This window comes from Macaca mulatta, chromosome 15, assembly GCF_049350105.2.
Source record: "Macaca mulatta isolate MMU2019108-1 chromosome 15, T2T-MMU8v2.0, whole genome shotgun sequence".
Taxonomy (NCBI): domain Eukaryota; kingdom Metazoa; phylum Chordata; class Mammalia; order Primates; family Cercopithecidae; genus Macaca; species Macaca mulatta.
The window spans coordinates 124,671,498-124,685,516 of record NC_133420.1 but is presented as its reverse complement, the minus strand read 5'-3'; the positions used below and the strand labels follow the sequence as shown (position 1 = coordinate 124,685,516).

The 14,019-nt window shown below is 41.5% G+C and overlaps 1 protein-coding gene across 5 annotated transcripts in view; it reads right to left on the bottom strand.

The window, feature by feature from the left end:
- The window catches only part of PTPDC1 (protein tyrosine phosphatase domain containing 1), a 120,351-nt gene that overhangs the window by 21,750 nt on the left and 84,582 nt on the right, over window positions 1–14,019 (bottom strand). The gene's annotated exons all lie outside the window — the stretch shown is intronic.

Below are 14,019 nucleotides of genomic sequence, written 5' to 3'. Positions count from 1 at the left end.
ATGCTTTGCTGCTTAGAAATTTCTTCCAAGGCTGGGCATTGTGGCTCATGTCTGTAATCCCAGCACTTTGGGAGGCCAAGGCAGGTGGATCACTTGAGGTCAATTCGAGACCAGCCTGGCTAACATGGTGAAACCCTGTCTCTACTAAAAATACAAAAATTAGCTGGGTATGGTGGTGCATGCCTGTAATCCCAGCTACTTGGGAGGCTGAGGCATAAGAATTGCTTGAACCTGGGAGGCGGAGGCTGCAGTGAGCCGAGATCTACTCCAGCCTGGGTGACAGACTGAGACTCTGTCTCAAAAAAAACAAACAAACAAAAAAGAAATTTCTTCCACCAGATAACCGAAATCATCACTCTCAAGTTTAAAGTTCCACAGATCCCTAGAGCAGGAGCACAGTACAGCCAAGTTCTTTGCTAAAGCACAGGAAAAGTGACCTTTACTCCAGTTCCCAATAACTTTCTTATTCCTGTATGAGACCTCCTCTGCCTGGAATTCATTTTCCATATCACTATCAGCATTGTGGTTGCAACAATTTCACAAGTCTCTAGGATGTTACAAATTTTCCCTCATCTTCCTGTCTTCTTCTGGGCCTTCCACATTCCTCCAACCTCTGCCTGTTACCCAATTCCTAAGCTGCTTCCATGTTTTCAGGTACCTTTATACCAATGCCACGCTTTTCTTTTCTTTTTTTTTTTTGAGACGGAGTCTCGCTCTGGCACCCAGGCTGGAGTGCAGTGGCCGGATCTCAGCTCACTGCAAGCTCCGCCTCCTGGGTTCACGCCATTCTCCTGCCTCAGCCTCCCTAGTAGCTGGGACTACAGGCGCCCGCCACGTCGTCCGGCTAGTTTTTTGTATTTTTTTTTTTTTTTTTGAGACGGAGTCTCGCTCTGTCGCCCAGGCTGGAGTGCAGTGGCGCGATCTCGGCTCACTGCAAGCTCCACCTCTCGGGTTCACGCCATTCTCCTGCCTCAGCCTCCCGAGTAGCTGGGACTACAGGCGCCCACAACCGCGCCCGGCTAATTTTTTGTATTTTTAGTAGAGACGGGGTTTCACCGTGGTCTCGATCTCCTGACCTTGTGATCCGCCCGCCTCGGCCTCCCAAAGTGCTGGGATTACAGGCGTGAGCCACCGCGTCCAGCCTTTTGTATTTTTTAGTAGAGACGGGGTTTCACCGTGTTAGCCAGGATGGTCTCGATCTCCTGACCTCGTGATCTGCCCGTCTTGGCCTCCCAAAGTGCTGGGATTACAGGCTTGAGCCACCGCGCCTGGCCAATGCCACACTTTTCAATACTAATTTTCTGTATCAGCCTGTTCTTGCATTGCTATAACGAAATACATGAGACTGGGTAATTTATGAGAAAAGAGGTTTAATTGGTTTACAGTTCCACAGGCTATATAGAAAGCATGGCAACATCTGCTTCTGGAGAGGCCTCAGGGAGCTTTTATTCATGGTGGAAGGCAAAGCTACAGCAGGTATCTTCACATGGCCAGAGCACGAGGGAGAGAGAGAGGGAGGCAGTGCTTATAAACAACCAGATCTTGTGAGAACTCACTCACTATATGGTACCAAGAGGGGATGGTGCTAAACCATTGATGAGAACTCTGCCCACCATGATCCAATCACCTCCCATCAGGCTCTACCTCCAACACTAGGGATTACATCTCAACATGAGATTTGGGCAGGGAGAACATTCAAACTATATTAACACTTGAGCATCTGAACTCATTGTCCTATGGCATAGTGTTGCTTTTGAAAAGTCTGATGTCAATCTGGTATCATTTCCCTTATAAATGACTTGGTCTTTTTCTCTCTGATTGTCCAAAGGTTTTTTGTTTGTTTGTTTTTCTTCTTCTTCCCTTTAAAATTCAACAATTTTACCAGAACATTTCTCATTGTTGGCCAGCTGGGTTGATTTTCCCATGTAAATGGAGTAACTTTTCAGTATATAGTTTTAAGTCTTCTTTTATTGAACAACGCTTTTGTTGCATTATAGCTTTTTAACACTTACTTTTTTCCATTACTTTGTTTTTCTTGTTTAGATACTCCTATTATACTTATGTATAATAGTAGTAATTTGCTTTGCTCTAAACTCTGTATCTAATATGTTTTTTAAAAAATAATGTTTGCATGATATATCTTTTTCTATCCTTTAACTTTTAACAACTTGTGACATTAGTGAGTTTCTTATAGACAGCATATTATTAATCATGGTTTTTAAATCAACTGTCAATTATTTAATTGGTATATTGAGACCGTTTGAATTTAAATTATTTACTGATATGTCAGAGCTTAAATCAGCCTTTTTATTATTTGTGTTCTGCTTGCTTTCTGTGCTTCTCCTCTGTTTCTTTTCTTACTTTCCTGTGGGTTACTTGAATTTTTTTTTTTTTTTTTTTTTTTTTAGACAGAGTTTCACTCTTGTTGCCCAGGCTGAAGTGCAATGGCCCTGTCTCAGCTCACTGCAACCTCCGCCTCCCTGGTTCTAGAAATTCTCCTACCTCAGCCTTCCAGGTAGCTGGGATTATAGGTGCCCGCCCCCATGCCCAGCTAATTTTTGTATTTTTAGTAGAGATGGGGTTTCACCATATTGGTCAGGCTGGTCTCGAACTCCTGACCTCAGGCAATCTGCCTGCCTCGGCCTTCCAAAGTGCTGAGATTCCAGGCACGAGCCACAGCGCCGGGCCTATTTGAACATTTTCTAAAAATCACTTTTGTACAGTTTCTTTAGTGATTACTCTAGGTAGTACATATATCCAAATGTAACTTAGCACAGTCTAACATCTATTGATGCTTTATTACTTTAATTGAAGTAGAGAAATTTTACTTCCATAATGTCCTCATACCCTCCCTAGTTCTTAAATATAATTGCCTTAGGTATTTATTCCATATACATTAAACACAACATCAAAGGGTATAATTTTTACTTCAACCATTAAATGTAATTTAATAGAATCATGAGGCTACTCCATTATATTTACTCATTCCAATGTTCTTTTTCCTTTCTGAAGTTCCAAGCCATCTTCTATTATTATTTGCTTTTGTTTATAGAACTCCCTTTACCCATTTTCTGATCAGGTAGTCCCTTATGAACATTTATGCAAAAATTCTCCACAAAGTTCTACAAATTCAGCAGCATTTTAAAAGGATTGTATACCATGACCAAATATAATTTATTCCAGGAATGCAAAGATGGTACCACATATGAAAATCAATCAATGTAATACACCACATTACAGAAAGAAGAAAAAAACCCACACGATCATCTCAATTGATGCAGAAAAAGCATTTGACAAAATTCAACACTCTTTCATGATAAAAACACGAAACAAACTAGGAACAGAAAGAAACTATCTCAACAAAATAAAGGCCATATATCAAAAACCTACGGCAAACATCATAAACATCATGGTGAAAGACTGAAAGCTCTTCCTGTAAGATCAGGAACAAGACAGGAATGCTTTTGCCACTTCTATTCAAAACAAAAGCACTGCTTTTGCCACTTCTATTCAAAATAGTACTAGAAGTTTTAGCTGCAGTAACTATGCAAAATAAATAAATAAAAGGCATCCAAATTGGAAAGGAAGAAGTAAAATTATCTGTTTGTAAATGCAATAATCTTATAAAGAAAATCCTAAAGATTTCACCAAAAACCTACTAAAACTAGTAAGTTCAGCAAAATAGCAGGCTACAAAATAAACACATAAAAATCAGTTGCATTTGTATACACTAACAATGAACAATCTAAAAGAAAATTACAAAAACAATTCCATTTAAAGCAACATCAAAAAGAGTAAAATACAATTAACCAAAGAAGTGAACAACTCCTACAATAAAAACTAAAAACACATTGCTGAAATAAATTAAAAAAGAACATAAATAGAAACATATCCTGTGTTCACAGATTGGAAGAATATTGTTTAGTGTTGCTTTTTTTTGGTTTTGTTTTGTTTTTTTGAGACCGAGTTTCATTCTTGTTGCCCAAGCTGGAGTGCAGTGGCACGATCTCGGCTCATGACAACCTCAGCCTCCCAGGTTCAAGCAATTCACCTGCCTCAGCCTACTGAGTAGATGAGATTACAGGCAGGCATGTGCCACCATGCGTGGCTAATTTCATTTTTTTTTTTTTTTTTTTTTGAGACAAAGTCTCGCTCTGTTGCCCAGGCTGGAGTGCAGTGGCATGATCTCAGCTCACTGCAAGCTCCGCCTCTTGGGTTCACGCCATTCTCCTGCCTCAGCCTCCCAAGTAGCTGGGACTATAGGCTCCTGCCACCAGGCCCAGCTAATTTTTAAATTTTTAGTAGAGATGGGGTTTCACCGTGTTAGCCAGGATAGTCTCGATCTCCTGACATGATCTGCTTGCCTCGGCCTCTCAAAGTGCCGGGATTACAGGCGTGAGCCACTGCACCCGGCCTAATTTGGTAATTTTAGGAGAGATGGAGCTTTGCCATGTTGGTCAGGCTGGTCTCAAACTCCTGACCTCAGGTGATCCACCTGCCTTGGCCTCTCAAAGTGCTGGGATTACAGGTGTGAGCCACAGTGCCTGGACTGAAGATTACTGTTAAAATGTCAAAACTACCCAATGTGATCTACAGATTCAGTGAAATCTCTATCAAAAACCCAATGATTTTTTTTTTTGTAGAAATAAAAAAGTTCACTCTAAAATTCATATGGAATCTCAAGGGACCTTTAATAATAGCCAAAACAACATTGAAAAGGAACAAAGCTGGATAACTCACACTTCCTGATTTCAAAACTTACTACAAAGCTATACTAATCCAAACAGTATGGCACTGGCAAAAAGACAGACATATAAACCAATGAGATGAAATAGAGAGCCCAGAAATAGCTCTTGCATATATGGTCTAATTACTTTCTTTTTCTTTTTTTCTTTTTTTTTTTTTTTTGAGATGGAGTCTCGCTCTGTTGCCCAGGCTGGAGTGCAGTGGCCCGATCTTGGCTCACTGCAACCTCTGCCTCCCAGGTTCAAGTAATTCTCGTGCCTCAGTCTCCCAAGTAGCTGGGAATACAGGTGCATGCCACCACACCCAGCTAATTTTTGTATTTTTAGTAGAGATGGGGTTTGGCTATGTTGGCCAGGCTGGTCTTGAACTCCTGGCCTCAAGTGATCCACCTGCCTCAGCCTCCCAAAGTGCTGGGATCACACGGGCATGAGCCACTGTGCCCAGTCACCATTTTTTTTTTTTTTTGAGAGAGGGTCTCCTTATGTTGTCCAGGTTGGTTTTGAACTCCTGGGCTCTAGCAATCTTCCTGCCTCGGCTTCCCTAGTAGCTGGGATTACATGCCCATACCACCACATCTAGTTTCAAATAGCTTTTGATAAGGGTGCCAAGACCTTACAGTCCTTTTCAACAACAAGTAGTGCTGGGAAAACTGGATATCCACATGCAGAATAATGTGATTGGACCCTTATCTAATGTCATGTAAAAAATATGAACTCAAAATGGATGAAAGACCTAAATGTAAAACCTAAAGCAATAAAACTATTAGGGAAAAAAAACAGCAAAAATTTCACAACATTGGATTTGGCAGTGATTTCTTGGAAATGGCAACAAAACAGAAATAGAAAATTAGACTTCATGAAAATTAAAAAATTTTGTGCATCAAAAGACACAGTCAATAGAGTAAAAAAGCAACCCATAGCATGGGAGAAAATATTTGCAAATCATATCTTTAATAAGGACTTAATATCCAGAATATATAGAGAACTAAAACTCAACAACAAAATACAAACCAACTGAAAAATGAGCAAAGGACTTGAATAGACATTTCTCCAAAGAAGATACATGAAAAGGCAATAGGCACATGAAAAGGCAATAGGCACATGAAAAGATGCTCAATATCACTAGTTATTAAAGGAATGCAAATCAAAACTACAGTGAGATACCACTTCATATCCATGAGGAAGGCTATTATCAAAAATACCCAGAAAATAAGGATGTGGAGAAACTGAAACCCTAGGGCACTGCTGGTGGGAATATACAATGGTACAATCACTGTGGAAGACAGTGTGGTGGTTCCTCAAAAATTTAAACACAGGATTACCATATGATCCAGCAATTCCACTTATGGCTGTGTACCCAAAGGAATTAAAAGTAGAGTCTTGAAGAGATACTTGTATACCTATGTTCACAGCAGCATAATTCACAATAGCTCAAACATAAGCAACCCAAGTGTCTACTGACAGATGAATGGATAAGCAAAATGTGGTATATACATACAATGGAATGTTATTCCACTTTAAAGGGGAAGGAAACTTTGCATTATACGACAACATGGATGCACCTTGAAGATATTTTGCTAAGTGAAATAAACCAGTCACAAAAGACAAATACTGTGTTATTCCACTATTTAGAGTAGTTAAAATGAGAGACACAAAAAGAATGGTGTCACCAGGGGCTGGCATGTTGGAGGATGGGGGAGTTCTTAATAGGTATAACATTTCAGTTTTACAAAATGATGAGTTAAATAGATGAATAGTGGTAATGGCTGTACAACATTTATGAATGTATTTAATAACACTGGACTATATATTTAAACATGAGTAAAATGATAAATTTCATTATATATATTTTACTACAGTAAAAAAATTGAAAAATACATGAACAAGCACTAGAGAAAAGAAACACAAATGGCTCAAAACATGTAACAAGGTAACACATTTGAGGTACTATCTCATACCAACTGAATCTGGCAAAAATCAAAAAGTCAGTCAATCCTAAGTGTTGACAAGGATGCAGAGCAGTGCAGTGGGAACTCTCATTTACTGCTATTGGGAATATGAACTGGTACAATCATTTTGAGAAATAATTTGTCATTACCTAGGAAATTGAAATTGTATATACCCTAAAGTTCACAAATTTTACTCTTAGCTACATAGCCTACAGAAACTCTTGCACATGTATACCCAGAGACATGTGAAAATACAAACAACCCAAATGTCCATCACAAGTTTTAAAAGAGGTAATTTGTGGAATATCCACACAATGGAATGCCATATAGCAGTGAATACAAATAAGCTACAGCTTACACATTAATATGGAGAAATGTGAATAGCATGTTGAACAGAAAAGGCAAGTCACAGGAGAATACACACAGCATTATTCAATTTATGTAAAGTTTATAAACAGGCAAAATCAAGAAATAAGATATACAAGAAATAAGATATAAAGAAATACACACAAGTTATAGTGGAAGAATTAAGGAACAGCAGGGAATTTTGTCTTCTGTATTAGTTTACTATGGGCTCCATAACAAAGTACCACAGACTAGGTGGCTTAAACAACAGAAATGTATTGTCTCATGGCTCTGGAGGCCAGAAGTCTGAGATCAATGTGTCACCAGGGTTGGTTCTTTCTGAGGCCTCACTCCTTGGCTTGTAGATGACAATTTTCTCTCTGTGTCTCCACATAGTCTTCCCTTTGTCCATGTTTGTGTCTCAGTCTCCTCTCTTTTTTTTTTTTTTACTTTTTTTTTCGAGATAGGGTTGCCCTCTGTCACCCAGGCTGGAGTACAGTCGCGCAATCTCTGCTTACTGCAACCTCCACCTCCCAGGCTCAAGTGATCTTCCCACTTTAGCCTCCCAAGGAGCTAGGACCACAGGCATGAGCCACCATGTCCGGAAATATTTTTTTTTTTTTTTTTTTTTGGTAGAGACAGAGTTTCACCATGTTGCCCAGGCTGGTTTTGAACTCCTGGCCTCCAGTTATCTGCATGCTTTGGTTTCCCAATGTAGTGGGATTACAGGCATGAGCCACTGGGTCTGGACTCAGTCTCCTCGTCTTATAAGAACATCAGTCAGATTAGAATTGGGGCCACCTCAATGACTTCATTTCACTTTAATTACGTCTTTAAAGACCCTACCTCCAAAGACAATCACATTCTGAGTTACTGGGGTTAGGACTTCTACACATGAATTTTATGGGGGACACATTCAGTCTATAACACCTCCCCATCTCTTTGGGCTGTGTGGTAGTCAGGTAGATACATTTAATTACATTTAACAAAAAGTTAATTAGCATATATTTTGTTCCAAGGAAAAAGAGCTGAGTTTTGAAGGACATGTTGAGTATTAATCATCCAGCATTGTATATAAAGAATGAAAGTGTGGACTGAAGGAGGTATCTAGATGGTAGGTAATGCCAAACTAATTAGGGTGACAACAGAGATACAGAAAATGTCATGGACAAGCGCTGCTGTAGGTATGGATGTGCACCATACTTGTGTCTTAGTCTGCCTGTGCTGCTATAACAGAATATCTTAGACTGGGTAGCTTATAAACAACAGAAATTCATTTCTCACAGTTCTAGAGGGTGTGAAGGCCAAGATCCAAGATGCCAGCATTTAATGAAGTTTGCTAGCTGCTTCCAAAATGGTGCCTTGAATGCGGCATCCTCCAGAGGGGAGGAATGCTCTGTCCTTACATGACAGAAAATGGAAGGACGAAAAAAGACCACACTTTCTCCGTCAAGCCCTTTTATAATAGCATTAATCAATATATGAGGCTACAGGCCCCATGAACTAAACACTTCCCGAAAGGCCACACCTCCTTAACACTACAAATTTTGGGGTACATATTCAGATTGTAACATTCCACCTCTGACCTCCCAAATTTGTGTCTTTCTTGTATGTAAAATACATTCATTCCATCCCATTGCCTAAAGTCTTAATTTGTTCCAGTAACAATTCAAAGCTAAAGTACAGGGTCCCATCTAAATCAGATATGGATGAGACTCAAAGTAAGAGTCATTCTGAGGCAAGTTGCTCTCCCGCTGTGAGCCTGTGAAATCAAACAAGTTATATACTTCTAAAATACAATGGTGGAACAGTCACAGGACAGACATTCGCATTCCAAAAGGGAGCAATAGAAAAGAAGGGAGTAAGAGGTCCCACGTAAGTCCAAAACCTAACAAGACAAACATTAAATGTTTTTTTTTTTAATTTCAATTTTTTTTGAGACAGTGTCTTGCTCTGTCACCCAGGCCGGAGAGCAGACCGTGTACGATCATAGCTTGCTGCAACCATGAACTTCTGGGCTCAAACAATCTTCCTGCCTTAGCCTCTCCCGTAGCTAGGACTACATGTCTGTGCCATTCTGCTGAGCTAATTTTTTTTTATTTTTGTAGAGATGGGGTCTCACTACATTGCCCAGGCTGGTTTCAAACTTCTGCCTCAAGCAATCCTCCCTCCTGGGCTTCCCAGTGGGTTGGGATTACAGGCACAAGCCACTGTGCCCAGCCCAACATTAAATCTTGAAGCATGAGAATAATCTTTGACTCCATATCCCACCTTCCAGGTACACTGGGGTGGAAGTTAGGTCCCCATGGCCTCAGGCAGGCCCACCCACATGGCTTTGCTGGGTATAGCCCATGCTGCAGCTCCCATGCACTGAAATAACCTGCCCGCAGCTTTCCCAGACTGGCACTCTATGCTGGTGCTTCTACACTTCTGGGGTTTCTGGGGCAGCCCCACTCTTATGACTCCACTAGGCACTGCCCTAGTGGGGGCTCTCTGCAGAGACTTGGTCTTTGCAGCAGTTCTTTGCCTGGGCCCACTGAGGCATTCCTGGAAATCTAGGTGAAGGAAGCCATGCCTCCACAGCTCTTGCACTCTGCACACCTGCGGAATTAAGCACCACGTGGATGTACCAAGGCTCACTGCTTGCACCCTCCAAAGCAGTGGTCCTACCTGGACCTGGGCCTGCTTGAATCAGAGGTGGGGTGGCCAAGGAGCACTGTGCCAGAGTGCAGGGTGCAGAGATCCAAGGTGGCCCTCAGCAATGAGCACACAGGTCCCATGGGCACCCTGGGCCCCTCCTCAAAATCCATCTGTCCCCAAGACCCTAGCACTCTGGGCTTTTGATGGGCATGGTTGCCCCCTCCCCTTGTCCCGAGATGTCCATAATACCTTTGGGGTCATCCTCCCATTGTCTTGACAAATGGCACATGGCTTTCTTGTATCCATACTAATCTCATCAAATGGTGGCCTGGCCACACCCTGTGTGCTATCTTCTAAACACACTTTTTTTTTTTTGAGACAAAGTCTCGTTCTGTTGTCCAGGCTGGAGTGCAGTGATGCGATCTTGGCTCACTGCAGACGCCACCTCCTGGGTTCAAGTGATTCTCCTGCCTCAGCTTCCCGAGTAGCTAGGATTACAGGTGCTTGCCACAATGTCTGGCTAATTTTTTTTTTTTTTTAATAGTTTTAGTAGAGATGGGGTTTCACCATGTTGGCCAGGTTGGTCTCGAACTCCTGATCTCAAGTGATTTACCCACCTCGGCCTTCCAAAGTGCTGAAATTACAGGCATGAGCTACCATGCCCGGCCTAAAACTCCTTTTTTTTTTTTTTTTTTTTTTGAGACGGAGTCTCACTCTGTCACTCAGGCTGGAGTGCAGTGGTGCCAACCCAGCTCACTGCAACCTCTGCCTCCCGGGTTCAAGTGATTCTCCTACCTCAGGCTCCCAAATAGCTGGGATTACAGGCGCCTGCCACCACGCCCAGCTAACTTGTATTTTTAGTAGAGACGGTGTTTCACCATGTTGGCCAGTCTGGTCTCGAACTCCTGACCTCAAGTGATCCACTCGCTTCAACCTCCCAAAATGCTGGGATTACAGGCATGAGCCATCACACATACTTTTTTATTCTTTACGTGGCTTTTTATTCTTTACGAGAATTGTCTAAATCTTTTTCTTTACATGGCTGGACTAAGAATTGTCCAAATCTTGGTGTTCTGCTTCCCTTTGAATTATAAATTCTGTCTTTAAATAATTTCTCTTCTCCCATTTTAACATAAGCAGTTAAGAGAAACCACACAGCATCCTGCACACTTCCCTGCTTAGAAATTTCTTCTGCCAAATATTCTAGTTCATTGCTCCTAAGTTCTGCCCCTTACAAGGTCCTAGAACACAGACATGGACATAATTCAGTCACGTTCTTTGCCACTTTGTAACAAGTTTCCTTTTCCCCAGTTTCCAGTGATATTCTTCATTTCTGTCTATGACCTAATCAGAATGGTCTTTACAGTCCATATTTTTATCAGCATTCGGTTCAAAACCACTTACGCAGTTTCTCAGGAGAATGAGTGAGAATTTCCCCACAGCTCTCCTCTTCTTCTGAGCCCTCACCAGAATCACCCTTAATGCTCCACTCATGGCAATACAAGCTTTTTCCTGCTTTCATTTCACAACTCTTCTAGCCTCAACCCATTACCCAGTTCCAAAGCCGCTTCCACATTTTTAGGTATTTGTTTTAGCAACACCCCACTCCCCTGGTACCAATCGTGGTCTTAGTCCACAGGCTGGGCAACTTAAACAGACATTTATTCTCACAGTTCTGGAGGCTGGATAGGCCAAGATCAAGGCACTGCCATCTGGTGAGGGCTGCTCTCTGCTTCCAACATGGTGCCTTACATGCTGCGCCATCTGAAGGGGAGCATGCTGTGTCCTCACATGACAAAGTGGAAGAGCAAAAAAAGAATTCCCTCCATCAGGTCTTTTACTAATAATATTAGCTCATTCATGAGGGTGGAGCGCTCATGACCTACACACCTCCTAAAAGGCTGCACCTTCCTACTCTGTTGCATTGGGAATTAAGTTTCCAACACATGAATTTTGAGGGATAGGCAACATGACTCCTAGAGGGATGAATGACTGAATACATAATTCCTGTGTGTCCCCAGAACTAGCAGAGGGCCAAGCAGAAGAGGCACAGACATGTTGCTGAAAGAATATGTGTCGTATTTGTTGCTTACAGTTGTGCTGGAACTCTGCTGTGGGCACACAGGAGAGTCTGGGAAAATAATTGACCACCTAATCTAAACCTACCAAAATTAATTCAGGAAATGTCACCTATTAGTCCTGGAAATACTGAGTTTGATATTAGGTTGAACCACATGAAATGGCCAGTACTTGATCATTTTTTACCAAAAATTGGCCACTCCCTGTGGTTCAGCCTAAATCAAAAGTCTCAGTAGTTTGTTTTCTTTTCTTTTTTTTTTTTTTGGAGACAGAGTCTCGCTTTGTTGCCCAGGCTGGGGTGCAGTGGCGTGATCTCGGCTCACTGCAACCTCCGCCTCCCAGGTTCAAGCGATTCTCCTGCCTCAGCCTCCCAAGTAGCTGGGACTACAGGCGCCCACCACCACGCCTGGCTAAATTGGTATTTTTAGTACAGACAGGGTTTCACCCTATTAGCCAGGCTGGTCTCAAACTCCTGACCTTGTGATCTGCCTGGCTCGGCTCCCAAAGTGCTAAGATTATAGCCACCATGCCTGGTCTGTTTTAATTTTTAAGACGAGAAAAAAAAAATGATAAAGCAACTCATTAAATCAAAACCAGAGGCTAATGTCAGACTGCTTTCTAAAGATCAGGTAAGTAGGAACCCATCTTCAAAATGTAATTTTTCTCTAAAATAGGCAATCTCAAGAGTAAAATATCTTTTCATTTTAATGAAGAAAGCCGAGAGGCAAGGGCTTAGCAGGCTTCTCTTACTGTATAAGTTTCAGTGGATGTATGAAACTTTTATTTTCATTGCAAAAGGTTTTATGACATTTAAGTCTTATTGGGACATTATTTTTAGTGACAAGCTTTGAACAAAGGCTTGTCAAGCTCCAACACTGAATGGTTCCATTGTGATTACTTATAAATCAGTTTTATTGTCAGTGTTGAGGTAATCAGAGATTAGCTCATGCCTAAAAGCATAACTAAAAAAATAATGCATCACTGAGAAACAGGATTTTGTTGAATTTTTCTCCTGCTACTTTATCTATAAACAATTTGCAGCCATCTAGCATTGAGAAAAGCTCTCTTAGGTAACATGCTAATCTTGTGCCATTCATAAAAAGCATCAAAGAGAATGTTGTTCTTGATTTACCTGCACTGAAAATATACTAATGCTTGTTAATTTGGAACAATAATAAAGATCCTATGAGTAAGCTGTCATTTTTAAATGGACCTCCCAATTACATGGGAGCTGTTAGATGTCAAGAACTTGTGGCTTGCACTCAATCTACATTATATTGTCCCTGGATATTTTTTCAGACATCTGGAGACTGGCCTGAAATAGCACCCAATCATATCAGCAAGCATTCTCCATTTAAGAGAAAATAGAGAAACTTTATCTCTATTGAATTATGATATATGGTGGTTTTCATGGAATCCAGAGTGATGACGCTGGGAAGCTGGTTGAAGATATGACTAAGTAACTCAGCACAGATTTTCTGAGTTACATAAATAAATGAAGCGAGCTCTACTACCAGCAGCAATTTGTCTCAAAGGGCATTATTAAGCTCTCTGAAGTAAGACAAGGCAATAGTGGCAAGAAATCATGTACTTCCTCTAAGTGTGATATACTAGAGAGCATCATATGATAGTAATAGAGCTGGTTCAGCCTTTTCCAGAGGACAGATGTGTAATATTTTTACTAAGTTATGGACAGCACAGTGCTCTCTTAATGCCATCATAACATTTAGTGCTAAAGAGACCTCAAGGTCCCTGAGAAGGCACTTTGACTGGGCAGCTTTGCCAGGTTAAGAGTCCCAGAGGCAGTTAACATGAGCAGAGAGGAGGGCATAGCACAGGGTCCATCAGACTCCACATCTCACGTCATACAGTTATGATTAAGACTTCTCAGGCCAGGTGCAGTGGCTCACACCTGTAATCCCAGGACTCTGGGAGGCCGAGGTGGGAGGATCACTTGAGCTCAGGAGTTCAAGACAAGCCTGGGTAACATGGCAAAACCCTATCTCTACAAAAAAAAATAGCCGGATGTGATGGCGTGTGCCTGTAGTCCCAGCTACTCAGGAAGCTGAGGTGGGAGGATGGCTTGAGGCTGGGAGCGGAGGTTGCAGTGAGCTAAGATCATGCCACTGCATTCCAGCTTGGGCTACAGAGTGAGACCTCCATCTCGAAAAAAAAAATATATATATATAAATAAATGAAATAAAAAAGACTTCTCTCTGTCAAGATAATTCAGCGAGGTAACGGATATGGCTGGCCCATGG